General features: G+C 42.4%; 1 protein-coding gene across 2 annotated transcripts in view; it reads right to left on the bottom strand.

Annotated features, from left to right (window-relative positions):
* TTC28 (tetratricopeptide repeat domain 28) overlaps positions 1–23,431 on the bottom strand; it is a 365,189-nt gene that overhangs the window by 290,116 nt on the left and 51,642 nt on the right. The window lies entirely within an intron of this gene.

Here is a 23,431-nt window from a genome sequence, read left to right as displayed (position 1 = left end):
AAAAAAAAGGTCTGATTGCTCATACAATATGCTAGAATACTACTGGATTGCAGTATACAGTAAGTTTACTCCTGATCCCTAATACCTCGCCAGCAGACTACCGATGATGTCACAGGAGGTGCGGATCAACCATCTGGCCGTTATGTGCCACGGTAGGGTTTGACCGCGGCACTTCACAGGTCAACTGTTGCGATTACCGACTGCAGTAGTTAGAGGCAGGTGTCAGCTGTGTTATACACCTGACACCCGCCATGTATAGAGCTCAGCCAGTGAGCTCTCTCTATAACACCCCACAACACCACAATGTTATAGTACATAGAGGTGCGTGAAGGGGTTATAAGTAAACTAAAGTAAATAGATTTTTATTGGTCTGCAATTTATTGGTCTGCAATTTATTGGTCTGCAATTTACTCTCAATAATATAAAAACATGTCTGGGACATATCACACATGGATCTCTTGCCTCTAATAATAATAATACTAATAATAATAATAATAATATAATATTCTATAAAGAGGAATCCTTTAAAAATGTAGGGGATGGATAACACTAAATATCGTCCACTGAACATAAAGGTGAAATCCTACTTATTTTGTTCTTCTTCTGGCTACACATGTACAGATCCCATCCATCATACATTATTCTTATTTTTAAGGATGTCTAGGACTTAATGTGGCTATACTGAATAGCTTAGAAGAACATTGGTCTAACCCCCTGATTTCCAATTGACATTTAGTGTGTATAGGAGTGTCTCAAATGACTCCTGATTGTAGATGAGGCATCTACTGTATTCATTGTAGACATCTGAGTATCCTACCTGCCTGTAAAACAATATATAAGTTATTTAATTGTCTAATTATAGACAAGTTTATTGTCTACCAGCAATACATTTATTCTAAAGAACCTTTGGGACATGTGGACTGTATTCTGAATACATACATGTTAAAGCAGTTTTCCAATGAGGGTGTGGGTGACTGACATAGAGAGGAAATAAAAAAAGGAATTTCCTTTCCCTGCTCCAGGTCCCCCTTATTTTTATACACTACTGGCCGTAAAATGGATAGGCTGACAACTGCACTGCTGTGTCCAACCTGTGTCCTTCATTGAACCGGGGCTGCCATGGATGCAATCGGCACTCGCATACTTCCCCGGGGTGGCTGATGGCTGGCTGAAGAGGTGGCTGCTTATGCAGAGGCTCTGCTTCTGAGCCTGTGCAATTTCTGTGACATTGGCGAATGTAATGGTGCCACAAACAGAAGCTCACCGAGACATTCCCCAACGTCACGGTGGTGTAAGGGGTTAAAGGAGTAGTAGGATGCAGCTACACCCATTAGTGAGAAGGTGAGGGGATCCAGCAGGATATGGATAAAAACTGCTAAATATCACCAATCCTGCTCCTGTGACCGGTGTGGTCAATCATGGGATTCCTAGGATCTCCATTTCATCTGAAAGTGTAAAGAAGGAGAACAGGGGATGTGAGGCTGTACTGCTCGAAGGCGGATGGGATAGAGCAGGGTAAATATATATAATTTATTTCCCCCTACTCAAGCCTCCCAGAGTTTTTCAGGTGAACCTGTAAAAACCCCTTTTAGTGTATAGACTGGTGTCGATAATAATTTCAGCATAATTCTATGATAATCATTGGTTTCTTTCAGGGGGTCTGGGGACGCTGTTGTATTGTATATTGTAAGGCAGATCTTTGTTATTTACAGAATGTGGAATATAAGAGGCAGAAGTGTGACTGAAAGTAGACGCTGGGACAGAAAGATTACTGTAGAATTTTCTCACTCAGCATCTTAGGCTGACAGTCAAAATAAGGCAATTAAAATAACAACAAAAGAAAAGCCACATAAAGAAGACAACTCATGACCTTTGGCTTGCAGGCTTGACCCTTTAGAGGTCATGATCTAAACCAGAGAGCAGGGACATATGTGACTTTATTTACAGTTGCAGTGTAGCAAAGACAATAGCACTGTGACATCATAATAGTGTTAGGAGAGCAATAACAATTTCCATTAGAAACAGCACATGAAAATACATGAGGTTTGCCATAACCAGCTAACAGACAAATATTTACATATTAATTAATAATATTCTAAGTTTCATGTAGTTATTTTCCGTATCCATCCAGGGAAGTAGAAACGCCAGGGACAAGAATAGAGACAAATAATAATATAAGCTTATGCAATCATTAGGTAAGCACATTTCTACACTGGGAATATGGATTAGGCGAACACGTAAAAGGATTTATTAGTAGATAATAGGCTGAACTGTGCCAAGTACTAGTAGTTGTTGTCAATGCAAATAACCATGGAATACATGGAACGTACATGAAGAAAACAGACCTCACATGGGATATTATATACAATTGTGGGCCCCAGGGTCAATAAAGACCCCACTAAGCTGGAGAGGGTTCACGGGCGGATACACTTTAATTATGGGAGTTATATGATCAAGAAAGATTAGAGAAATCAGGGTTACTTCGTTTAGAAAAAGATGCCTTAGGGATGACCTAATTACAATGGTTAAATGCATCCAAGTTCAATAAAAGATTTGTCTAATGATATTTTTAGACCTACTGGAGCTCCCTTTAAGCTAAACAAAAAGATATTGCCAGCAAAGTTACCAGAAACAGGGTACCAAAAATATGCAAATGAACCTATTTTCATACCCACAAAAAGGTTATTTTCATCTCTCAATGATGCTCATAGCACCATTATCCTGTATAAGGGGTTATTTGCTTATAGTCGTATTGTGTCAATTGATTTGATAAAGTAACTGGCATACAAATTGTTCCATTGTGTAATCAGAACCTATGGAATAATCTTAACAGCAATAAAAGGCATTATATTGCTGTGGAACAGAATGAAAATTTTAGCATCAATGCCCAGGAAAGGGATAGCTCATAATGCATTCCACCCCCAGGGTTCTGTGGGACCACACAGTGGTGGGATGAGGGTTCTCCAAGAATGGCTGTCAATGCTACAAACAAAGGACCAGATACAGTGTAGCCTGCCTTATATAATCATGTGAAGAATCTATACCAAATAATTACCTAAGTAGTAAGCAGCTTTCTGAGAAAGAATATGTACATACCTAAAGTTACTTTTGGATAAAATCAAACATTTAAAAAGTTTCCATTAACACAGCAAGTATGGTTTGAGCTAAAATACCAAGCACACAATGTACAGTATTGATCCTGGAAAAGTGCGAAGAGGACACAGCAGATGCCATTGTTGTCACTTCAAACAACTCATTGACAGCGGAGGCAAGAGTCAAAATCATCAGATACTGATAATCAGACCTATCAATATAAAAGTTCCAACCGTGTTAAAGGAAATCTACCTTAAAAACCAAGCATGATAAACCATGGGCACATACTCATAGATCCAGGCACTGTGTATCTAGTAATCTTCTTATATTTGTTATCCATGGCCTCCTTCCTTCTAAAATAAACTTTTTAAAATGATGTTAACAATACAGAAGGGCTCTTGGGGGTGTTACCAGAGCCCCTCTTTGCTGCAGTTTCACCAGTAGCAGACTAAGTGTCCCATGTGCCCCAGGCTGTTCAGACGACTAGGGCCCTCCAACAGTATCCGAACCAAAATGTGTCCGGATGTTAGGACTTAAGTACTACTCTATATCCTTAATCTAACAGGGAAAAGTTATGTACTAGAGGACAACCTCTAGGGTAGGAAATGTCCAACAGCAGGGTCCCCCTTTAATAAAATGCCCACAGCAGAGTCCCCCTTTACTGAAATGTCCACCAGCAGGGTCCCCCTTTAATGAAATGTCCACCAGCAGGGTCCCCTTTACTGAAATGTCCACTGGCGAGGTCCATCTTTACTGAAATGTCCACCGGCAGGGTCCCCCTTTACTGAAATGTCCACCGGCAGGGTCCCCGTTTACTGAAATGTCCACAGCAGAGTCTCCCTTTACTGAAATGTACACCAGCGGGGTCCCCCTTTAATGAAATATCCACTCCAGATGCCCCCCTTTAATGAAGTGTCCACACCAGATGCCCCCTTTAATGAAATGTCCACTCCAGATGCCCCCTTTAATAAAATGTCCACCCCAGATACCTCCTATTAATGAAATGTCCGCTCCAGATGCCCCCACCATCATTACTGTCATGTCCACAGCCGGGTTCTCTTTATAAAAATGTTTTTAAAAAAGCTATACTCACCTTGCAGCTGCTTCTCTCCGGCCCTGTAGCTCCATCTTCTCCTCCGCCCAGTCTTCTCTGTCTTCCGGCCCGAGCGCATCACTATGACGTGGCGGTGTCACGACTGCGTGACGTCATAGTGGCCACAACACTGCCCAATCATAGTGATGTTCCGGGGCCAGAAGTGCAGAAGACGGAGCCGCGAGGCTGATGGCAGAGACTGATGGCAGATTTTCATGTAGGGCCCGGGTAAGGGCAGGTTTAGGCCCCTCCCTAGCCAAAGACCATGGGCCTATATGAAGATCCGCCATTAAGCTTCACTGGGTGCTGAAACTTCCTCTGCTGCTTCTTGGGACATTACATCGGGTAAAGGGAGCAGGGGAGTTCTAACAAAGAAGAGGCAGGGGAGACAAGTGTAACAGCCTGTGAAGAATAGAGGGGCTCTTGTAACATCTCCCCTCCCCCTTCTTTAAAAGATGTCGTTAGATGTAAGGAAGCCATGGACAACAAATCTAAGAAGATAACTCATGGGGAAAAAGGGATGGGCAGGAAAGCTGCCCGAAGAGCAATCAGGGTTCTCTGTTACAAGTTGTCTCCCACATCTTACATGCTTATTTTCATTTGTCTGGGTAACAATGTTTAAATTAATTTAAGTTGACACTGTAGTATACAGTTGTATTGTATTATAGGTATATGGCTTATAATGGGTTAATGTCTGTGTACCAGTCTATCTATATACATTTTTTATTTACCTCTGGGAATCAAATAATTGTCATTTATTACATTTCCATTGATTATATAAAGTCATTGTGTGATTTGCAATATGCTGTCCTCTAGTCACCAGTCTCCCTTCCCCCAGTTCACAAAAGAGAGTTGCAGGTGCACAATTTGATCACTAAGACTGTGCCTCAGGCTGAATACATTGGGATCAATCTTGGGACCTTAGTCTTCACTTCCCAGATTGGGCTTTCTAATAAATGATGCATCCTGGACAATTATGTGTCCTTTGACAATATGCAACATATCTAAACTTTGTTGTTTCATCAGTCACATAACATTTTACAGGACATCCGCAAAACCAACCTCAACCTATGCTATTACTCTGTTATGTCTTCATTAATATGTACTACACTGTGGAATATGATGGCGCTATATAAATACATTTATTTATTATTTTTAACCTAAATAATTATGAATATAATTTTTTCCATTAAAATCACATCTGTGTCCAATATATGAAATTCTTTTTTGTGTTGTTTTCCTCTCATATACTGTGGTGCATCCAAAGAACAGACTACATGTCTGATATGATACAAATTCAAAGTCAATACTGAACATGTATAGGCATTGGGGAACAATATTCTAGAGGGCCGATGTCCATAAACTTTACCATATGAAAAGCCCATGAAACGAGAATGTTCAGCACATTTGGCTTCCATGGTATGTGAATAAAATTAATTGTCTTATAGAATAAGATTTGAGCAATTTCTTTACATATTTTCAATGAAATTAGAAAAAATGGAACAAAATGCTCCCCCAGGTAGAAGCATGTGTTGTCCAGGTGGGTGAAGCTCTTGAGTCCATGTCATAGAAGAATAACAGATCATAGTAATAAGAACAAGCAATACTGCTATTCTTCCACACAGCTCATGTGTCACTGATACATATCAAACACACAATTCTTCTTATATGGTGGGAGGCCATGAGGATAATTCACAGGCATGTCATTGGTGAACTACTCGCCATTAGTCTACATGGTAAGTGCAATGACTTTGTAGGATATCCACAGATGGAGATCATCTACAGATGTTACAGAAGGGAAAGTCAAAGGAGAAGCAATGAAATACAAGCAACTACATATGAAATACTTTCTTTTCTATTTTTTTTACAGATAATTGCTGCATTTTAGGCTCCAGTAAATGTAAATTCTACCTTCTTTTAAACATCTTTAATTTTTTATCTCAATATTGACATATATTTTTCAGTTTTGCATCATTTGAGAAAAAAAAACAGGTCTCTTACAATCATCAGGTAAGAGACCAATATAACAAATATTCTGCCCCTGATCTTGATAAAAAAAAGTCATATGTATGTAGTCACTTTGCATTGAAGGTGTCCAATAGGTGTCATAATTCTATACTCACAGATGAGCCATGTTCCCTATTATTGTCTCTGTGTCTGAACTTCTCTTCTGTGCTGCCCTCAGTCTAAAGAAATGTGTGCCCTCTCTGGTGATTCTATTGGTGTCTCCTGTCTTTTAAACTGGAAACCTAGTGTTACCAACTAGTGTCATGGTATTTGTTTTAATGGAGATTACTCTTGTGGCAGGGACCTACAGATTGTACCAAAGTTAAGAAACCCACATAGGGGTTGAAGGCCAAATACAAGGTAACTCCTCTATTTTTCCAACTCATGCATTTTTGAAGCCAACATATATATGAAGCCAATATATATATGAATTCCACTTAAGAAGAAACACTGATTGACAATCAATTAATCAATTTCATTGGCAATTAGCAAGACACACTCAAGAAGAGAGTGGTTCTGCAGGTGGACACCAAAGACCACTTCTCAGTACCTATTTTCTGGCTGATGTTTTGGTAAATTTTGAATGTTAGTGGTGCTTTCACACTCATGGTAGCATGAGACAGACACTACAACCCACACAAGTGGCTCAGGTAACTTGGCATTTGCCAGAGAACACCAGGATTTGCAAATTCGCCACTGGCGCCGTGTGCTCTTCAAAGATGAAAGTAGGTTCACACTGAGCACATGTGACAGACGGACAAAGTCTGGTGATGCCATGGAGAGCGATCTGCTGCCTGCAACTTCCTTCAGCATGACTGGTTTGGCAGTGGCCATGATGTGAGGTGGCATTTTTTTGTTGGGCACATCCTGCCATGTGCCTGCCAGAGGTAGCCTGACTGCCATTAAGTACCGCACCACATGCTGGTGCGGTTGACCATGGGTTCCTCCTAATGCAGGACAAAGCTAGACCTCATGTGGCTGGAGTGTGTCAACAGGTTCTGCAAGATGAAGGCATTGAAGCTATGCACTGGCCCGCTCTTTCCCAAGTCCTGAATCCAATTGAGCACATCTGGGACATCATGTCATGTCTTGCTCCATCCACCAACGTCACATTGCACCACAGACTTTCCTGGTGTTGGCGGATCTTTTAGTCCAGGTCTAGGAGGAGATCCCTCAGGAGACCATCCTCAACCTCAACAGGAGCATGCCGAGGCATTGTAAGGAGGTCATACAGGCACATGGAGGCCATACACAATACTGAGCCACATTTTGACTTGTTTTAAGGACTTTACATCAAAGTTGAATCAGCCTGTAGCGTGTTTTTCCACTGTAATTTGAAGGTGACTACAAAGTAACAGGCATCCATTGTTGTTAGGACATTCAACTTTGTACGGAACAAAGCATTCAATGAGAATATTTCATTTAATCAGATTTAGGATGTGTTATGCGAGTATTCCCTTTCTATTTTTGAGCAGTGATATATACACATAGTATATACATACACAAAAAAAGAAATTAACTTAACTACATTTTTGTTCCTTAAGCTAGGTTCACATTTGCATTTGTTTTTAATTTTAATTAAAAGATACAAATGTAGTGTCCTCCACTTTCATCCATGTAACAAAAAAAACTTTCAGGCCCTATTATTTTTAAATGAAGTATTTTTGTCTAATGCGTTAAGTTATTATTAGGATGTACTGATAGGGCTCACATGGCGGGTGTCTCACACCTTCAGATAACAGCCATGAATGGTTTTAGCCAACCTATTAGATGTTACCCTCAAAATGGACTATGGTGTCACGGGTGCCCCCGGGATCCATGTCATGGATCGTGGGCACACCCGTGCCCCTCTCTGTAGTGGTGCGGCTCCCCCGGACACTTACCTTCTCACGTGCCTGCTTCCATCAGGATTAGACCCTTGGGAGAAGGGACACATGCGCGCCGGCACTCGAGAATTTAAAGGGCCAGCGCACCACTGATTAGCGATGGCCACTTTCGGGTTTCCATAAATTCCGGCGGCTCCCATCATTCCCCACCAGAGCTTTGAGCCAGTAGCCTTAGCGAAAGCTCCCCTGCGTGATTCCTGAGTTCCTGTTCTCCAGCGTTCCAGTTCCCGTGTTCCTGTGGTCCAGCGTTCCTGTTCTATGTTCCTGATGTGTGTTCCAGTATTCCTTCCTGAGTTGTTCTCCTGCTGTCACCCTGGGCTGCACTACTACCTTGGCTGCCACCGTGGGCTAGTCGCACCAGTGGAACGACCTGGTGGTACCCTGCCGCAGCAAGACCATCCCGCTTTGCGCCGGACTCTGGTGAAGACCCGGTGCCACTTAGACTCCAGTCCCAAGTGTCGGCTAGTACAATCTCCCAGGTGGTCTGGAGGGTTCACCTCCCTGACACATGGCACAAAAACAGAAGTGGAGCATGGGCAATTCCATCTCAGCCCCATTTTGCCCCCAGACATCATTGGAGGGCAGTGGGGGTAAAAAAAAAACCTTACCAACTTTTTGATATAATACTGAAAATTGAAGGTCTGAAAAATAGCTTTCCAGCATTTTTCAATGCCATCCATCATGTAAAGATATAATCAAACAAAATCTTCTGTGCCAAAAAATTGCCATTTCTTCCACAGAACAGTACAGCTATGAGAAAACCAGCATTTCACAGAATTCTTACTTAATCTACATCTACTAAATGCAACACTGGGCACCACTTCAGATTTCCAGAGAACATATTACAAAGAAAGTCTTGAATTATTCAGTACTCATTGAGCCACAATGTTATTTAAAGTCTCCTTTAGATGTTGTATCAGAAATCTGTACAAATATCAATCTGAGGTATTCTGTGCTTCACGATGTGATAATATGTTCTTCTGGATGAGAAGCAGCATCTCACAATCAAGTGTCTGCATTTCAAATTCTCTGCAGCCGACACATTTATATAGTTAATGACCTGGACAACTAGTGGTTTCCATGGCAGGCTTTGCTTTAGATGTTAAAATGTCTCTATAATTGGACAGCTACATGGTAAATCCACAGAGTCACTTATGTACACTCAATCAAATTGAAGAATTTAATGTTACATTGATGAGGATCTAGTATTTTCTGTGAATGTATTTATTCCACATAACTCTCCATTTCCTTATTATTCAGCAACTTCTGGTTATATGGTTTACTCTAAAATATTAATATGTAGAACAAATTAGCATTGCCTGCACCAGTTCTTATGAACTATATGTTATATCTTAACCATTTTTTCAACTATATTTTCTTATGGCCAATTTTAATCATTTATATTGTCTTGGTGTTGAATAACAGTGCCCAGTGGTGGATTAAGTGTCCCTAGGGCCCGGCGCTGTTCACATGACTAACCAACCTTGTATCCCGAGGTCTAATCTTCTCCACCCAACGACACCACCGCAGCCCATACTGGCCTCCCTTTACTGAAATGTCCACAGTAGAGGCCCCTTTAATGAAATGGCCACTGCAGAGAGTCACTTTAATGAAATGACCACTGCAGAGCCCCCCTTTAATGAAATGTCCACAGCAGAGCCCCCCTTTAATGAAATGGCTACTCCAAGGCCCCCTTTTAAAAATGCCCACAGCAGAGCCCCCTTTAATGAAATGGGAGCATAGTAAACAGATCATATCCGGTATGAATGTAATCCAGGGATTCATCTCGATCCAATGAGACCAGAATCCTGACTTCTCATTGAGAAGCTGGACCTGATACCAGGTGGTAGTGAAGGGGTGTGTCTGCACCTATTATAATAAGAGCTCAACTTTTGTCCATTGTCTTTGCCTGGGGGAACTCCCCACACCTGTGTCTTGGTTATATAAACATGCTACCGGGTTGGCACCTTACCCGATATGATCCCGTTATGGTCCAGGATTATATCAAATGAGAGCTGGTGGCAGTCTACCGTTCTGGCTGCTAGCTAGTGTTGTTTCATGCCGGAAGTGTGTGGACAGCTCTAACTCACTTCCTGCGCCGCCCAGAACCCATTCAGGGAGTGCAGCTGCTGCAGTCATCGGCCATTTAACACCCTACATTCCATGGTGAGTACTGAGTTAAAAGTGAAAGATTCTGCATTGCGAGAGGGGGTTGGTACAATGTGATGTTATGACAGGGGACTCAGCTTGTGAGAGATGGCAGGTAGCCAGGTAAATTTTAATATAATTTCATAACCATTCAGCTCTTATGCATTACTGTGTTTGTGGAAACATGTCTGCTCCTAAAAAAGGCCCTCTGTATATGACAAACAGTGACTAAAACAAGGAAAAGCGACAATAGAAGCCAGTTGTTTGGAGTTGTTAAACAGTTGATGGTTATTGATTGAAATGCATGATCTAAATTACATGTACCTATATCTGTGACAAGAAAATATTGTTATGTATGGAATTAAAGGGAACCTGTCATCAGAAATTTACCTAATAAACCACTATCGAACATCTTCCAGATTGTGCAACTTTCATGATCCAGTGTGGTAGTCTCGTCCAGAAAATCAACTTTGAAGTAATATGTAAGCAGGTTGTAAAAAAGTCAAGGAGGCGGAGATTTTAACACTGAAGTCAAACTCCATCTCTCTCTGATGGTCCTGCATTCAGAGACATCAATAACCAGATCACCTGAAGTCCGATACATGATGTCAATCACAGAGGAGGATGCAATCTTAGCTCCCCACCTTGACTTAGTGTTTAAACTCTACACCTCCTTGACTTTATAAAACCAATTTACATCTCACTTCAAAGTTCATTTTCTAGATGATGCCATCACACTGGACCATTAAAGAAAGAAAAACTAGAAGGTATTACAGTATTTGACAGTATACTGGTAGTGGTTTATTAGGCCAACTGCTGATGACAGGTTCCCTTTGAATTATAATAAAAATAATACAAAAATGCCTTCTGGTTCCCTTTAAGTAGCTTTGTTGTTAACTTATGTATTTTAAAGAGGACCTGTCACACTGAAAATCAGCACTAGGTGCTTACTAAAGTGAGCAACTCCTAGTGCTAAAGCAAACGCGGCAGTGTTACAATGTTAGCGTTATCAGAAACCTCCGATAACGCTAACACTGCCGCGCTGTACATTACAAACGGTGTATTCATGAGGGGTGCAGTCTGAGGCGCTGCCTCTTCCCCGGACCGCCACACACTCCATAGGCAGGCGGTGACTGCTGAGCATCAGTCACCACCCCTAATCCCGCCCCCTCATGAATACGCCGGACTGCTTTGAGAGCAGTCTGACGTTGTAATGGACAGCACAGCAGTGCTAGTTAGCGTTATCGGAGGTTTCCCATAATGCTAACATTGTAGCACTGCCGCGTTTGTTTTAGCATTACTAAAGTTAGCAGCTCCTAGTGCCGAGGGTGACAGGTCCTCTTTAACAAGAAATTGATGCAAAAGTGATATCCCTTTCAAAATAAAAGCAAAACTTTAGCACAAATTAAAATAAAACAATAAAATAAATGAACTCGCATCACACTCGCGAGTGTAGACGGGCCCTAAGACACAGGAAAAAAAAAACACAACATAATGATGGCCAACAGTGGGAATGGTCTTGAGGCTGCCTTCACATGTTCCATTTGAATTGCAACTGACTTTCAAATGAAACGCATGCAATGGGTAAGGAGCACCACATGTTTTCCAAGTAAAAAATGCAAAACATGTGGTGCTTGTTACCAATCACATGCGTCCCTCCCCATTCCGGTTGCCTAAAAGTAACAAGTTAGTAGCTTTGGAGCCCCAAATCCTCCAGAATGCTGGGGTTTAGGTTCCCAATTCTTTCAGTCTCTGGGTGCCAATTGGAATGGTAAGTTATAATAGTTGAGGATCCAACCCCTTACTGACAAGTTCCCTTTGAGGAATATAATAACTTAATTCCTATACAGACTAAAATCATATCTTATCACGCTACTGACTATATTTTGTATGCTGGTAAACTGAAAGTGTTTGATACATATTGATTTACTGGCTGGCCATTTGCTCTTTCTGTAGAACCTCTCATTTGTCAGTGCAAGTCCAGGCTTGTGTGATGAAGGAGCAAATAAATGACAGCGTGGGTTGTTGCATCATTAATAAGTATGCAAACTCTATGTAACTTGGTCTATCTCTTTCTAGGGTCTGCAGCAGCTGGAGACACATTAGTGTAGTGATGTTTGAGGTGTGCTGACAACTGATACAGGAATTGTGTGTACCAGAACTTTTTATAGTGTTGATGAGTTGCAAAATATGATTTGGAGTACACAGAAACCCTCCCTTAACCAGCTGCAGATGTGGAGTCATGACTCTCATACACTATTTACAATGAAACACTTGAACAAAATGCAGACTTTTCTTGCAACATATGCGTTAAACCTTAATGTGGTGAGTATAATAATTCACTATAGGAATGTAATGTAAATATCAATGTTTTAAAGGTAACCCAGATTTTATTCCATTAAACTTTAATGTGAAATCTTGCTATAAAAAAGATATTTGCCTTCATCTTTGCCTTGATGAGTCCAGTTTACAGCTGAAGAAACAAACAGCTAAAAAAGGATGTTATTGCATTTTTATAACAGAACCACAAGGCTAATGTGATCTGAAAGATGATATTCTTGAAAGAATTTCTCTTCGTACTATAGAACTGAAGATAGGTATATCTGATAGGTGCCATAGCCTCTGTAACCTCTTAATCTCAGGCAAATTATGACTCTTCTCTGCTATGGGTGAGCTTTCACATGAAAAAGGCAATTCTGAGTGAAGTTTCCATGCCCCTTTTAACAAACAAGGAGGCACAGAGATACTGTGGAGCGGGACGTGGGAGGGAGCAAGTAGGTGATTACATATTTATTTTTTTATTTACCAACCTGCATGGAGGTTGTATGCTCTGCGTGTTGGCATGGGCTTCCTTCATAAACTCAGGTTTTTGCTTTCTAACACCACAAATATAATGATAGACAAGTTTGTAATATATATATATAATATATACCATATATTCCGGCGTATAAGACGACTTTTGAAGACAGAAAAATCTTCTGTCTTGTCTGGGGTCGTCTTATACGCCGGTAATCCCGACCGCCGACCGTGTATTCACGGCGGCGGTCGGATCGCGCTGCATGGAGAGGGCTCACGGGGTGAGCCCTCTCCATAGCCGGTAAGTCTTTGCTGCATATTGCAGCAAAGGCTTACCGGTAACACCCGCGATCGGTGTTTTCACAGCCTCAAAAAGATAGCGGCGCATCGGCGCATACTCACCCTCCGGTGGCCCCGATGTCTGCGCGGCTCGTCTTCAGTCTTCCGCGCCGTCTTCTTTCTTCTGCTGGGCGCCGCTATGTTTTTCCCCGGGGCGGCGCCTAGTATGACGTCAGCAGCGGCGCGTCATACTAGGCCCCTGCCGGGGAAGATCAATGGCGGCACCCAGCAGAAGAAAGAAGACGGTGCGGAAGACTGAAGACGAGCCGTGCGGACATCGGGGGAGCAGCGCAGCACATCGGGGCCACCGGAGGGTGAGTATATAAGTTTATTTTTTTTTAATGCTGGGCTGGGCTGTGCTGTATACTACTGGGGGCTGTGCTGTATACTACTGGGGGCAGTGCTGTATACTAGTGGGGGCAGTGCTGTATACTAGTGGGGGCAGTGCTGTATACTAGTGGGGGCAGTGCTGTATAGTACTGGGGGCAGTGCTGTATACTACTGGGGGCTGTGCTGTATACTACTGGGGGCTGTGCTGTATACTACTGGGGGCTGTGCTGTAATGGTAATGTTGTTGTTGTATGCCTTATGTTTATAAGCGACAGTTTTCCTGCTATATACCTGCATGTCATAAGAATTTAAATTAAAAAAAGGACCATGTTAAATTCAAATCTGTTTTTTTTTTTTTTTTTTTTTACCGGTGTTTTGTATGCGTTGGAAAAGGGGTAGTCTTATACGGCGAATATATCTTAAACTCTATATTTTAACAGGAAAGTAGGGGGGTCGTCTTATACACCAGGTCGTCTTATACGCCGGAATATACGGTATATATATTACTAGCTGTAGATCCTGGCGCTGCCCGGGATAAGGAATAACTGCTCTTAGCTATAACAAAATAAAATAGGTTAGGTGCTTCTGTCACTGATCGTCTCTCTGTCTCTGACTGTCGCTGACCTTCTCTGTCTATGACCGTCTCTTTCAGTCATTGGGGGTCATTTACTAAGGGCCCGATTCGCATTTTTCCTACGTGTTACCCGAATATTTCCGTTTTGCGCCGATTTTCCCTGTATTGCCCTGGGATTTTGGCGCATGCGATCGGATTGTGTACAGTTACCAAAGGAGTTTTTTTCACTTGGACCACACTGTGACTGGGTTTGAATTCAACATAGCAAAGAAAGTTGTCCTACGGGGACACATAAACCCATTCGTCACGTAAAATATAACTTTTATTAATGTATATTAAAAGATGAATGTGCTCCGTCCAGAAAGTGTTTAAAAGTTTGCAGAGTGCAGGTGCTAGAATTTATACTTTGATTGGGTGAACAGAATTTATCAGGCAGCTTGTGGCCACTGTGACCAGCAAAGAGGGGGACTGATATTGAAACAGTCCTCAAATAGAGAGGTATCCCCGCTATGCCCGCGGTGGGAGCGCCCCACGTTATATTGGTATTAGGGCCCCACGGTATTTTGCGGTCATTGCCAGTAACCTCTATAAACTGGTCTAGATTAACTTTACTGCTGCCAGTAACCTCTATGAGCTGGTCTAGATTAGCTCTGCTGCAGCTAAGTAGCTAGGTTTCTGATATATTGTATTATATTGCTCTGTCTAGCTATCCATTGCCTCTGAATTAAAAACTACCTAATAGCCCCCCCGACATGTTTCGCCACATGCCGTGGCGTCCTCAGGGGGATCGGGGCTATAGCTGGTCTAGATTAGCTCTGCTGCAGCTAAGTAGCTAGGTTTCTGATATATTGTATTATATTGCTCTGTCTAGCTATCCATTGCCTCTGAATTAAAAACTACCTAATAGCCCCCCCCGACATGTTTCGCCACATGCCGTGGCGTCCTCAGGGGGATCGGGGCTATAGTGGCGAAACATGTCGGGGGGGCTATAGCCCCGATCCCCCTGAGGACGCCACGGCATGTGGCGAAACATGTCGGGGGGGCTATTAGGTAGTTTTTAATTCAGAGGCAATGGATAGCTAGACAGAGCAATATAATACAATATATCAGAAACCTAGCTACTTAGCTGCAGCAGAGCTAATCTAGACCAGCTCATAGAGGTTACTGGCAGCAGTAAAGTTAATCTAGACCAGTTTATAGAGGTTACTGGCAATGACCGCAAAATACCGTGGGGCCCTAATACCAATATAACGTGGGGCGCTCCCACCGCGGGCATAGCGGGGATACCTCTCTATTTGAGGACTGTTTCAATATCAGTCCCCCTCTTTGCTGGTCACAGTGGCCACAAGCTGCCTGATAAATTCTGTTCACCCAATCAAAGTATAAATTCTAGCACCTGCACTCTGTAAACTTTGAAACACTTTCTGGACGGAGCACATTCATCTTTTAATATACATTAATAAAAGTTATATTTTACGTGACGAATGGGTTTATGTGTCCCCGTAGGACAACTTTCTTTGCTATGCGATCGGATTGTGGCGCATCGGCGCCGGCATGCACGTAACGGAAATCGGGGGGCGTGGCCGAACGAAAACCTGACGGATTCAGAAAAAACGCCGCATTTAAAAAAAAAAAGTGTTGCGGAACTTGCACTTACCTTCACCAGGAATTGGCCGGTGATTCCAGCGGGCATTCCAGCGGGCCTCGGGGAACTTCAGCGCAGCAGCGACACCTGGTGGACGTCGGAGGAACTACCTTAGTGTCTCTGACAATTTCTTTCAGTCACTGCCTCTGACTGTCTCTTTAAATAACTGTCTCTGACCGTCTCTTTCAGTGACTGTCTCTGACTGTCTCTTTTAGTGACTGTCTCTGACCATCTCGTGCAGCTCTGCCCACATATTTTCAATATGATTAAGATCAGGGCGCTTTGTGATGGCCACTTTGTTATCCTTATGCCACTTTGTAACCAGTTTGGCAGTTTGGTTAGAGTCATTGTCCATTTGGAAGACCCATATGCACCCAAGCTTTGACTTCCTGGCTGATGTCTTGAGATGTTGCTTCAGTATTGCCACATGATGTTCTCTCCTCATGGTGCAATCTATTTTGTGAAGTGCACCAATCTCTCCTAAACATGATGCCATCCCTGTGTTTCATAGCTGGGATGTGTTCTCAGACTTGCCCTTACCACCTATGTTGATACAATACTGTGCATAATGATTCACTCTTATGGGCTTCAACCAGCATCTTCACAAGGTCTATGACTTTTGTTCTTGGTTTGGACGAAAGCACATTCATATTGGGGACATAGAAGCTGTCTCCTTCCTGAACAGTACAATGACGAAACATTTCTATCTTGTTTGTACTTGGATATAACTTGCGCTTCAGGTGTGCCTTTAAATACATCCACAGGTGTGTAATTAACTTGCATGTGGCCAATAATCCTATCAAAAGCTTCCAAAGACATGACATGATCATATAGGCTGTCCCAAATTGTTTAAAGGGAACCTACCACCACGAATCTACCTATAAAGGTAGATCGGGTGGTAGGTGGATGTAAGGGACGTGAGGATAGCTCTTTTTAGAGCTAATCCTCACGTCCCCGCTAACTTTAGGTACACTTGATTCCCCTAATATGTAGATTTCGTTATGCGGCTACTGGGGCGTGGAGTAGCCGGCACGAGGCTACACAGCGCGGCTACTCCACGCCCCAGTAGCCACATTACTCCTCCTACCCGGTTGCTTGCGGCGCGCAGCTCCTCGTAGCTGCGCGCCCTCGTCCGACAAGCCGGCTACTGCGCATGCTACTGCGCATCATGACAGACGAGGGCGCGCAGCTACGAGGAGCTGCGCGCCGCACGCAACAGGGTAGGAGGAGTAATGTGGCTACTGGGGCGTGGAGTAGCCGCGCTGTGTAGCCTCGTGCCGACTACTCCGCGCCCCAGTAGCCGCATAACGAAATCTACATATTAGGGGAATAAAGTGTACCTAAAGTTAGCGGGGACGTGAGGATTAGCTCTAAAAAGAGCTATCCTCACGTCCCTTACATCCACCTACCACCCGATCTACCTTTATAGGTAGATTTGTGGTGGTAGGTTCTCTTTAAGGACACAGTAATTTTAGTGTATGTAAACATGGGCCCCGACATTTGCCTGGGTATGCACAGCGCTGGCACCGGCTGTGAGTTCACTCAATGTACAAATATCAAAAGTAGCAGAAGGTGTCCATGCATCTAAAATAATAGTGACTGGAATACCCCTCTAACTACAATGTGTGTGTGTGTGGGGGGGGGGGGGGCATTCCTGTCTATTGCATATAAATACTGGAACCTGTCAATCATCGTCCTCTTAAAAGCCCTGCTAAATGTGTTGAGGAATAAAAAGAGAAAAGGCAGCAGTGGCAGCTGCACATTTCTCTTCTGAGCTAATATAACTCCAAGCTATGTCTTTCACTTGAGCCAATTCATTAAGTCTGTGAAATCATATTCTCTGCTTGAAATACTATCCTTGAAGAATAACAGTTTAGCTGGGTTGGCAGTATAACCTTTACCCACTTCATGGGCATACATTATGTCTAGCAAATTACTGCAATCTGACAAACTTACTTCATAGTTTTTGCTGTGAACACTGGAAAAATCTACCTGCTTATCAGACTATTAAGCGTGAGATTCGGTGTTATATTCATTTGTCTATATCGCTTTTCAGACACTCCAAATGAGGAAATATAACTATAGAAGAAGCAGTGGTTAATAATGAGAGAAGCATCCCTTATGGCTTTATTAAACAGAACAAATAATGAAGGTGTTTGCCAAGATTTTAAATATGAAGTCATTTATATATAAATATATAGTCATTTATACTCAGCACAGGATGTCATTGTCATAAGTAGGGCCACTTTCAGATGGCAGTGTATTGGCAATTTTTCCTGTAGAACTATAGTCCCATATTGAATACAGTGCTACAGCGTACAGCCACATGATGGTGTGAGATTCTCACTGTATTTTATGGAAAGGATATGGTAAATTGAAGGTGTCCTTGCCATGGTTTGGAGGTATTGGAGGTCCAAATCTTTCCATAGTAATTCTTCTCTTTGTACTGGTTTTTGCTTGCATTTGTCGCTCATAAAAAACTGAATTTAGTGGCGGTGAACCCAAAGTGGTTTAGAGTATAAGCATAGTGGATGAAATATATAAAAATCTTATCCACATGCTGCACAAAACAGTATATTTTTGACGCAAAATGAATGCAAAAATGACATTGCACCTACATACCCAAAGTGTGAACCAAGTCTAGTTCAGCTACTGCTGGTTAAAATGCTCTATGTCCATTACAGTATGAGTCAGATTATAAAAATAAGTAACATATTTCAGGCTGACCACAGGACACCAGCTATTATTGACATCAATAGCTGAGAGATTTAACCATGTAACAAGATTACCACTAATCCAGCCTTAACCTATTTGAGCACTTCACCGGGCAATACCACACTGGCAATTAGCAGGAAAGCACCTGGAAGACTACGATAATCCCAGCTGTATGACTACTTTGTTCTCCGCCTCGCTTCATCCTCCTCACTTTTCAGCGCTGCCTCTGGCTTTTCTGTGTGTCCTTGTGTATTTCTCTTCCAGTAAATGTGAAGTACTTCATCTCATTAACATCATTTAATTGATGAACTTCAGTTTTTTTTTCTTTCAGAACAGCAGTAGAGACTCAAAGCATACTCAATGTGGTGTGTCTATAATACCATAATTAACATGGGGCTGCATAGTACTCAGAGACGTAACTAGGAGAGGCTGGGCCCCATAGCAGACTTCTGCATGGGGCCCCCCTTCCCCTAAAAAAAAAATACTACACACATACATGTACATATACATATACACACACAAAACATATACACATAAATACAGTTTATACAGCATATATGCAAACACCATATACACTCATACAGCACATACACAAACACCATATACACTCATACAGCACATACACAAACACCATATACACACATACAGCACATACACACGCAGACACCATATGCAGTTATACAGCACACACACCATATACACTTATACAGCACACACGCACACACCATATACACTCATACAGCACATATACACAGTATATACAGGCATAGTGCAAATACATACAACATTTACACAAACAGTCCTTACAGAATTACAGCACATACACTCATACAGCACATAGACACACATACCATATACACTTATACAGAACATACACACACCATATACACTTATACAGAACATACACACACACAACATATACACATAGGGGGATATTTATCATACGCTGGCGCTCGTGCGCCAGCGTATGATCGCCCCGCCGCTGCAAATTCGCAGCCCGATACATGAAGAGGCTTCTGCCTCTTCATGTATCGGGCTGCCGGCTGCGCAGCGTTTTTCCTACGCCAGGCGTGAAGGTGGCGGATTGGGGAAAATAATCGCAAAAGCTAGCAATAAGCTAGCATTTGCGATTATTTCAGGGCCTCTGCGCCACTGGCGGTGCGCAGAGGTCCTGATAAATATCCCCCATAAAGTACATACACACACACACAGTATATACAGACATACTGCATATAAATACAGCATATACACATAGAGTACATAAAGACTTACAGCATATACTAATACATACAGTATATACAGCATAAAAATACACAAAATATATACACACATACGTACAGTATTTACAGCACATACACAAACACCATATACACTTACACAGCCCATACACACACCATATACACTTTTACAGCACATACACAAACACAGTATATACACTCATACAGCACATACATATGAAGGAACTTACCATCTTTGGTGGGCCATCAGGAGGGTGTCTGTGGTGGCGGGTGTCTGTGGTTGTGGGTGGGGGCGTGACATCAACCGCCATTACAGGGGCCAACAGTACAAGTGTCCATGGTGTCAGGGCCATTACCTTTGGAGGTCGGCCGGCAGATGGCCGTGGAGACAGGCAGGACAGAAGTCTGAGCCAGCGGGCGACTGGCCAACGCATCGATTGCTCGGACGGGCATTGGCATCAATCGGGGGGGGGGGGGGAAGGGCTCCTGGCATCGATCGGACGGGTTGGCAGAACAGGTGTCTGGAGTCAGGTGGGCAGGAAAAGTCATGCCACAGAAAAAAGGCACACCTGTCATCCCGGGTGGACCTGGGAAAACGGCATTGTTGAATTTTGAGTCCGCCGTCCATCCCGGGCCCCTTTACAGTACAAGCCCCGTAACAGCCGCTACGGCTGCGGACAGCACATTATGGCTGAAAGGAACACACACTAGAGCATGCCACAATTTTTTGTATCATATAAAATAATTGGCATATGGACAAACAGCAGACGGGGTGCATTCCCTCTATGTAAAAGTGGAAGCTAAAATGTAAAATGGAGTCCTATTTTTTGCAGATATTAATATGAATCCACAGAGGATTGATCTGAAGTAGAAAACTAACATACTGGGGATTCGAAGAAAAGTATGCTATAAATCTACCAATCCTGCACTGTGTGAACAGTACATATATTGTAGCACAGTTTGGGGCATCACTACAAAATCCCTTACAAGAAAATTGAAGTGGGACTAGTAACTCGACTAGTAATTGTGCAGCCATATAACAACCAAATAGAAATACAAATACAAATAGAAATGCACTAAATGACCACAGCGGTGCTAACACAGATTGTTCTTTCACTATCTCTTCTCTATATTAGTTGACCCCTTGATATACATAGACCTTATCTTTAATTACAATGGAACATCAAATGAACTATCCACTTTCGAGAAATGCTGGAATATTGATCTGGCAATCCAGATATCTAGTAAAGAGTCTTTATCTTATAAATATTTCTTAGCTGGTATAGAGTCTTTAGTGGATATTTCTGTAACTAAAAATGAATTTCATGCACCTACAGTACATGGGGTTATGCTGCCTGATGGAAGAAACGGGCCTGGTATTATGTCATTATTAACTGTGAAAATTGTATACAATTAATGAATAAGAGCTGATTCTGCAAATAAGGTTATCAATAAGGTGAAACTCCCTTATATTTCTGCTTTGTACTGGTCCTCTGTTATTCCCCCTTAAAATCTATAAATTAGGCTGAGCCACATTAGGCCCAACTGTTACAACTGGAGGTTACCAATTGTAGCCGGGAGGTCCATTCAGACTTTTACATAGTGGAGGATGGACTTTTTATTTTAGTTTCTGTAAAACTGTATCTTCGTATTTGGAATCTAATGATAATAATAATTCTTTATTTATATAGTGCACACAGATTACGCAGCGCTGCACAGAGCTTGACAAATCGGTTCCTGTCCCAATGGGGCTCACAATCTAATCAACCTACCTGTATGTTTTGGAGTGTGGGAGGAAACCCAAGCAAACATGGAGAGAACATACAAACTCTTTGAAGATGTTGACCCTGGGACCTGAACCCAGGTGCCCAGAGCTGCAAGGCTGTAATGCTAACCACTAAGCCACCGTGCCGCCCTCCAATGAGATCTTTAACCTTCATTGTCTCAACTTATTTAACTTATAACCAAAAGTCAATAGGACAGCTTCAGATTCTGTACAATGTATGCAGGCATACAACTCAACACATCTCCACATGTTGTGAAATAATTACTAGCCATCATAGTTTTTAATAGCCAAATGTAGACTTGATCAGTTCATGGGGTCGGATGCCTCTCTGGTTCACATTATCGTGTACAGTAATGCTTGTCTGAAATCAAATACATCCCCAGACAATACAAATGGCACGACATCTATTAGAACTGCACGTCACTTTCCTATACGGATACTAATGTTACTAAACAGCCAGTGTGGGGGAAGAAATATGTACAAATGCTTGCACTTCACATGCCAGCTGGCAATAATATTTCCCAGTACACTGGATAGGAGATGAAGAAGTAAAAGTTGCCATGGAAACTAAATTGATGCATTTGTACCGACAGTCTAATAAAGCTGTGATGGGACTCTTAGATGTAAAAGCGAAACTTCACCATAAAAATCAATCATGAAAAAAGAATTCAAAGGAGAAAAAGCTTAAAAAAACAGGCTGCCATTAATGGAAACTGAAATGGAGGCAACGTTTTAAATGGTGTTTGCCACTTTATCTTTACAATTACAATTTGTGAAGTGTCACCCACTTGTTGGTATAGCTTTCCTCTGGGACCATATGGTACTCGTATTCTGAAGCCACTATGCCCGGAAAAGTAACCTGGCCAGTGTTTGGACATGTTTGGTCACAAGCCCCTTCTGCATCAGCCAGTCAGTAAATTGACCTACCGCTTTCAAACATCATACAACATATAATGGTGCACAGTTACTTACCTGGTCCATTCGCGATCCAGCGGCGCGTTCTCTGTGGTGGATTCGGGTCCTCCGGCGATTCACTAAGGCAGTTCCTCCGACGTCCACCAGGTGTCGCTGCTGCGCTGAAGTTCCCTGAGGTCCGCTGGAGTGCACGATCCTATACTTGGTGAAGGTAAGCGTGTGTCCCGCGACACTTTTTTTTTAAAATTCCGTTCCATGCATGCCGCTGCCAATGCGCCACAATCCGATCGCGTGCGCCAAAATCCTGGGCCAATACAGGGAAAATCGGCGCAAAATGGAAAAATTTGCATAACCCGCCGGTAAAATGCGGATTCGGGCCGTTAGTAAATGACCCCCATTGCATTTAATTAGCTGAAAAACAACATCCATTCATTTGCCAGAAGAAATGGACCCACAGTGTGCTGATTTCAGTTCACGTGTCATGTGAGGTCAATTCATACAGAGATGACAGATTTAAAGCCTCCCCGAGATGTAAAATGGGCAGAAGCCCAAATTTTTATGAGCCCATAGAAATACATTGGGATGGGGTACTAGCTATTTATCCCCTTTGACACAAATGTTTTTCATGCGCGTGTTCTGCGTTCTGTGATGTGTAGGACTTGCATTCAACACTTACACATTGGAGCAAATATATTAATGTGTCTGCAACAGTTTGTGTCCTGGTTTGCATATTAAAAAACAAGTCTTTGGAGCTGCATTCCCAGACATTATTTCAAGAAAATTTCTGTTTAATTATTTTAAGGACCATTTCATTTCTATAGGAGTTTTGGAAGTTCTGTTAATAGAAACACCCCAAACTATTTAAA

This window comes from Engystomops pustulosus, chromosome 1 (genome assembly GCF_040894005.1).
Source record: "Engystomops pustulosus chromosome 1, aEngPut4.maternal, whole genome shotgun sequence".
NCBI lineage: Eukaryota > Metazoa > Chordata > Amphibia > Anura > Leptodactylidae > Engystomops > Engystomops pustulosus.
This window is presented reverse-complemented; position numbering and strand designations above follow the sequence as displayed.